Genomic DNA, 7,500 nt, shown 5'->3' with positions numbered 1-7,500 from the left:
TATACCTGTACCTATACCTATACCTGTACCTATACCTATACCTATACCTGTACCTATACCTATACCTGTACCTATACCTATACCTATACCTGTACCTATACCTATACCTATACCTGTACCTATACCTATACCTATACCTGTACCTATACCTATACCTATACCTATACCTGTACCTGTACCTGTACCTATACCTGTACCTATACCTGTACCTATACCTGTACCTATACCTGTACCTGTACCTGTACCTATACCTGTACCTATACCTATACCTGTACCTATACCTGTACCTATACCTATACCTGTACCTATACCTGTACCTATACCTATACCTGTACCTGTACCTGTACCTATACCTATACCTGTACCTGTACCTGTACCTGTACCTATCCCTATACCTATACCTGTACCTGTACCTGTACCTGTACCTATACCTATACCTGTACCTGAACCTATACCTGTACCTATACCTATACCTGTACCTGTACCTATACCTGTACCTATACCTGTACCTATACCTATACCTGTACCTGTACCTATACCTTACCTGTATACCTATACCTATACCTGTACCTGTACCTATATCTGTAGCTATACCTGTACCTATGCCTGTACCTCTACCTGTACCTCTACCTGTACCTATACCTACCTATACCTATACCTGTACCTATACCTATACCTATACCTATACCTATACCTATACCTCTACCTCTACCTGTACCTATACCTATACCTATACCTATACCTATACCTATACCTATACCTGTACCTGTACCTGTACCTATACCTATACCTATACCTATACCTATACCTATACCTATACCTATACCTGTACCTGTACCTATACCTATACCTGTACCTATACCTATACCTGTACCTATACCTATACCTATACCTATACCTATACCTATACCTGTACCTATACCTATACCTATACCTATACCTATACCTGTACCTATACCTATACCTATACCTGTACCTATACCTATACCTATACCTATACCTGTACCTATACCTGTACCTATACCTATACCTATACCTATACCTATACCTATACCTATACCTGTACCTGTACCTGTACCTGTACCTGTACCTGTACCTGTACCTATACCTATACCTATACCTATACCTATACCTATACCTGTACCTATACCTATACCTGTACCTATACCTATACCTATACCTATACCTATACCTATACCTATACCTATACCTGTACCTATACCTATACCTGTACCTGTACCTATACCTATACCTATACCTGTACCTATACCTATACCTATACCTATACCTATACCTGTACCTATACCTATACCTATACCTGTACCTATACCTATACCTATACCTATACCTATACCTATACCTATACCTGTACCTATACCTATACCTATACCTATACCTATACCTGTACCTATACCTATACCTATACCTGTACCTATACCTATACCTATACCTGTACCTATACCTATACCTATACCTATACCTATACCTGTACCTATACCTATACCTATACCTATACCTATACCTGTACCTATACCTATACCTATACCTGTACCTATACCTATACCTATACCTGTACCTATACCTATACCTATACCTGTACCTATACCTATACCTATACCTGTACCTATACCTGTACCTATACCTATACCTATACCTGTACCTATACCTATACCTATACCTGTACCTATACCTGTACCTATACCTATACCTATACCTGTACCTATACCTGTACCTATACCTGTACCTATACCTATACCTATACCTGTACCTATACCTATACCTATACCTGTACCTGTACCTATACCTATACCTATACCTATACCTATACCTATACCTATACCTATACCTATACCTGTACCTATACCTATACCTATACCTATACCTATACCTGTACCTATACCTGTACCTGTACCTATACCTGTACCTATACCTGTACCTATACCTATACCTGTACCTATACCTGTACCTGTACCTATACCTATACCTGTACCTATACCTGTACCTATACCTGTACCTATACCTATACCTATACCTATACCTATACCTATACCTGTACCTATACCTATACCTATACCTATACCTATACCTATACCTATACCTATACCTATACCTATACCTATACCTATACCTATACCTATACCTATACCTATACCTGTACCTGTACCTGTACCTGTACCTGTACCTGCCAGTACCCGTACCTATAGGGAGTACCCGTACCTATGATATGATATATAATATAATAAGATGTATATGACATTTATATGCATGTAAGAGGAGCAAGCCGGCGCGTCGCCATGCAAGGTTGAATTTGATGAAGGAAGGAGGTGATCCTTTTGCCCTTGATGTATGAGAAGCATATTATTGTAGCGGTTTCCTTGGCTTCAAAGAAGCGTCCTTATAAATATAACATAATTCTATTGTGTCCACCAAGTATTTGATAATTGATTTTAAGAATCGTGGGGATATCATCGGTTGAATATCATGAGTATGATAGATATGACTTATGGATTTTCCAGATCCATTTTATTTTGTTTTCATTCGCGGGTTCTGGCCAGTAACAAAAGGAGCGCGTCGCCCATCATTCATTTTGGTCTGTCCTGCAGGCTTTTTCTACCATTTTTTTTAATTGACTCTGTACGTATTGCTTAATGACATTCGTTATTTCTTGAACATCGTGACTGTCTTCACCGTTACGGACATTTATGATATATATATAAAAATAAACTTTACTCCTCGGGGTCATGAAGCGAGACCGCGTCAGCGCGGAGTGTGGAAATGGCGCAGTTGTGCAACAATAGTCAGCTCGTCTTATCCTGCGGTGACGAGTTTGTGTCAGGTAGGGAGGAACGGAGGAAGGGGGAGGGGAGGCCGAGGGGAAGGGGGGAAGAAGAGAGGAAGAAAAATGTATGTATATATATATATATATATATATATATATATATATATATATATATATATATATATATATATATATATATGGTGGGAAGGGAGGAAGGGAAGGAGGAGGGGACAGGGGGAACGGGGGGAATGAGGAAGGAAGAACGGGTGGGAAAGGGGGAAGGAGTAAAGATAAAAGTAGGAGAAAGGAAAGTTTGAAAGGACGAGGGAATCGTAGAGGGTGGGTTGATGGGTGGATGGAGGCAGGGAAGGAATAGATTTTCTTAACACCTCCCCTCCCCTCAACTCTCCTAAAACCACCTCCCCTCCCCTCCCCTCCCGCCTTCTTTTTTCTCTTCCTCCTCTTCCTATTCCTCTTTCTCTTTCTCTACTTTTTTCTCTCCTCTTCCTCTTCATCTTTCTCATTTTTTTTCTCCTTCTCCTCTTCTTTTTTTCTCTTCTCCTCCTCCTCTTATTTTTATTCTTATTCTTATTCTTATTCTTCCTCTTCCTCTTCCTCTTCCTCTTCTTCCCCCCCACCCGTTCCCCTCCCGCAGCAACCGGCTCTTCCGAACTCACGCCAACTTTTAGTCACGGGGAACGATTGGCGATTATAGTGCCTGACTTTTGGTGTCATGAGGGCATGCAATGTCGGTTGCATGAGGTGTTTGCTATATATTCTACATCAATTTACTTGGTAAGCCATTCATTACATAGGGCTAATTCGTTTTGGAGGAATGATTTGCATATGCATTCGTTATGGATACGTCTCTCTCTCTCTCTCTCTCTCTCTCTCTCTCTCTCTCTCTCAACTCAACACATTTTACCCTCTTCTCTCCTCAACCATCTCTCCTCCCACTCCCCTCCACACCTCCTCTCTCCTCACTCCCCTCCTACTTTTTGTCCTCTCTCCTCCTCCTCATTCTCTCCTCTCTCTCTTCTCTATCTCTCTCCTCTCTCTCTCTCCTCTTCCGCGCCTCATCTCGCTCTCTCTCTCCTCTCCGCATTCATTCTCTCTAATCACTCGCTACTCTCGTACGCCTCCTCTCCGCTTGTCTCTCTCTCTCTCTCTCTCTCTCTCTCTACCTGTCCCTGCCTGACCCTGCCTGTCCCTGCCTGTCCCTGCTTATCCCTGCTTATCCCTGCTTATCCCTGCCAGACACCGCCTCTCTCTCCTTCTCTCTCTCCCTCTCTCTCTCTCTCTCTCTCTCTCTCTCTCTCTGCCTCGTTCGTTATTCTCTCTCTCTCTCTCTCTCTCTCTCTCTCTCTCTCTCTCTCATCCTCTCTCCACTCTCGGGGCTCTCTCTCGGTCTCTCCTCTTCTCCCTCAGTGCAGAACTCTCTCGCCTCTCTCTCTCCAATTCTCTCTGCTCTCTCTCTCTCCTCTCTCTCTCTGCTCGCTCTCTCCTCCTTCTCTCTCGTCCCTCTCTCTCTCTCTGCACTCTCTCTCTCCTCTTCACTCTCCCGTCTCATCTCTTCGTCTCATCTCTCCTCTCTCTCTTCTCTCCTCTCTCTCACCTATCCTGTCCCCTGCTTGACCACTGCCTGTCCCTGCCTGTCCCTGCTTAAACCCCTGCTTATGCTCCCTTGCTTATTCACCTGCCAGACAACCGCCTCTCTCTTCTCCTCTTCTCTCTCTCCTTCTCTCTCTCCTTCTCTCTTCTCTCTCATCTCTCTCTCTCTCCTCTTTCTCTCCTCTCTCTCTCTCTCTCTCTCGCTCTCCTCTCTTACAGCTCTCATACATCCTCTACTCCCTCTCTCTCTCTCTCTCTCTCTCTCCTCTCTCTCTCTCTCTCTCTCTCTCTCCTCTCTCTAAACCTGTCCCCTGCATGTCCCCTGCTTGTCCGTGCCAGACCCCCCGTCTCTCTCTCCTCTCTCTCTCTCTCTCTTCTCTCTCCTCTCTCTCTCTCCTCTCTCTCTCCTCTCTCTCTCTCTGCTCTCTCTGCAGAACCTCTCTCTCTCTCTCTTCTCCTCTCCCTCTCATGCCAGACCCCGACTCTCCCCTCTCTCTCTCTCTCTCCTCTCTCTTCTCTCTCTCTCTCTCTCTCCTCTCAAACTTCTCTCTCTCTCTCCTCTCTCTCATCAATTATCATCCAACGTAGTCCCTTCAGGCCCGCGTGCCAACACGGGGTGTCTCTCCTACGTACACTCTCTCTCCGATGATTCCTCTGTCTCTCTCTAACCTGTCCCCTCTTGTCCTTCTTTTGTCCGTGCCATGACCCCGCGCCTCTCTCTCTTCTCTCTCTCTCCACGATTCTCTCACTCCCCGGCCATGTCTCTCTCTCTCTCCTCTCTCTCTGTCTCTCCTCTCTCTCTCTCATCTCTTCACTGGTCCCTCTCTCCACGGTCTCTCCTCTCTCTCTCCTCTCTCTCTCTCCTCTCTCTCTCTCCTCTCTCATCTCTCTCTCTCTCTCTCTAATTATCATCTCTCTCTCTCCTCTTTTTTTTTTTTTTTAGAATAATTCGACCTACTATTCGTTCAAACGAGTCTGTGTGTGGAAATAATTATGCAATAATATTTCACAGAACCGTCCTACTGGCTCTCTCCTCTTCTCTCTCTCTCTCTCTCTCTCTCTCTCTCTCCTCTCCCTTCTCTCTCTCTCTCCTCTCTCACTCCTCACTCTCTCACTCTCTCTCCTCTTCTCTCTCTCTCTCTCTTTCTTCTCTCTCTCTTCTCTCTCCTCTCTCTCTCTCTCCTCTCTCTCCACTCTCTCTCTCTCTCTCCTATCTCTCTCCCTTTCCCCTTTTCTCTTTCCTCACTCCTCTCTCTCTCTCCTCTCTCTCTCTCTCTCTCTCTCTCTCTCTCTCTCTCTCTCTCTCTCTCTCACTCCTCCTCTCCTCCTTCTCTCTCTCTCTCCCCCCTCTCTCTGTCCCTCTCTCTCTCTCTCCTCCCCCTCTCTAATTGTCTCTCTCTCTCTTCTCTCTCTCTCTCTCCTCTCTCTCTTCTCTCTCTCTCTCCATCTCAGCTCTCTCGACTATCCCTTATCACCCCCTCTCTCACTCTCACTCTCTCTCTCTCCTCCTCTCCCCTCGTCTCTCCTCTCTTCTCTCTCTCTCTCTCTCTCTGTCTCTCTCCTTTTTTTCCCTCTTTTTTTTTTTTGCTTTTTTTTTACCTTTTCTCCTCTTATTTTTTATTGTTTTTTTTACCTCTCTCTTCTTTTCTCTCTTTTCTCTTTTTCTTTTTTTTAGGTAGAAATCTCTCTTCCAGAACTCCTCTCCTCCTAGTTCGTTTCAAATCGAGAGTCTCTGTGTTGTGAAATCATATATGGAATAATATTTCACAGAACAGGTCCACTATGGTCCTCCTCTCTCTCTCTCTCCTCTCTCTCTCTGTCTCTTCTCTCTCTCTCTCTGCCCGTCTCTACCTTCTCTGCCTGTCCCTGCCTCTCTCACTCTCTGCCTCTCCTCTATCTCTCTCTCTTCTCTCTCTCTCCTCTCTCCTCTCTCTCACTCACTCTCTCACTCTCTCTCTCTCTCTTTCTCTCTCCCGACTCTCTCATCTCTCCTCTCTCTCTCTCTCTCTCTCTCCTTCTCTCTCTGTCACTGTCTCTCTCTCTTTCTCTTACTCTTACGTCTCTCTGTCTGTCCTCTTTTTCTCTCTCTCTGTCTCTCTCTCTCTCTCTCTCTCTCCTCTCTCTCCTCTCTCCTCAGCGGTCCTCTCTCTCCCTTTTCTCCCTCTCTCGTCACGCTTCTCCTCTCCTCTCCCTCTCCCTCTCCATCTCCCTCTCCTCTCCCTCTCATTTCCACCTCTCACTATCTCTCTCTCTTCTCTCTTCTCAGCCCTCGCCTTCTCTCTCTTCGCGCTCTTCTCTCTCATCTCTCTTCTCCTCTCTTCTCTCGCTCTCTTTTCTCTTTCTCTTTCTCTTCTCTCTCTCTCTCTCCTCTTTCTCTCTCTCTTCTCTCTCTCTACATCTTCTCTCTTCTCTCTCATCACTCTCTCTCTCTCCTCTTTCTCTTTCTCTTTACCTCTTAATCCTTCTCTATCTACTCTATTTATTTTCTCTCCCTTTCTCTCTTTCTCTCCCCCCCCCCATCCCCCTCCCAGCCCCCTCCCCTCCCCTCCCCTCCCCCTCCCCTCTCCCTTCCTCTCCCTCTCCCTCTCCCTCTCCCTCTCCCTCTCCCTCTTTCTCTTTCTCTCTCTCTTTATCTCTCCCTTTCTCTTTCTCTTTCCCAATATCTTCTCTTTCTTTTTCTTTCTTTCTCTCTCTCTCCATTTTTCTCTCTCGCTCTTTCTCGCGCTTTCGCTTCTCATTCTCTGTTGATTTTTCATCTTTTCCCTTATTTGGCTTTCTCTGTCATCAACATTTTCATTTTATTTGTATCAATACAGAATTATAGGAATCGATGTTACTCCTTAAGCTTTATTTTCTTTGCGATACATATCCAAAGGTCCTTTCACTTCATCAATTTAAGCAGCGCCGAACGAAGTCATTGATAACTCATGAAGAGATATGATAGATAATGCTACACCTTCAATACAACCCTGAGCGTTGATGAATAACAAACGAAATGCGATGGTAGAAAAAAGAAGAATGACGCACTTGAAAATATCTTGTACATAGTGTCATTATATTGACGTGACCTTTCAAATGTCCTTAAAAGTATGAAGAAAAAAAGATGTGAA

The 7,500-nt window shown here is 44.7% G+C and overlaps 1 protein-coding gene across 1 annotated transcript in view; it reads left to right on the top strand.

Moving 5' to 3' along the window:
• The window catches only part of Pink1 (PTEN-induced putative kinase 1), a 39,747-nt gene that overhangs the window by 13,691 nt on the left and 18,556 nt on the right, over positions 1-7,500 (top strand). The gene's annotated exons all lie outside the window — the stretch shown is intronic.

Source organism: Penaeus japonicus, unplaced genomic scaffold (assembly GCF_977035675.1).
Source record: "Penaeus japonicus unplaced genomic scaffold, GWHDUDI00000001_assembly GWHDUDI00000010, whole genome shotgun sequence".
Classification (NCBI taxonomy): Eukaryota; Metazoa; Arthropoda; class Malacostraca; order Decapoda; family Penaeidae; genus Penaeus; species Penaeus japonicus.
This window is presented reverse-complemented; position numbering and strand designations above follow the sequence as displayed.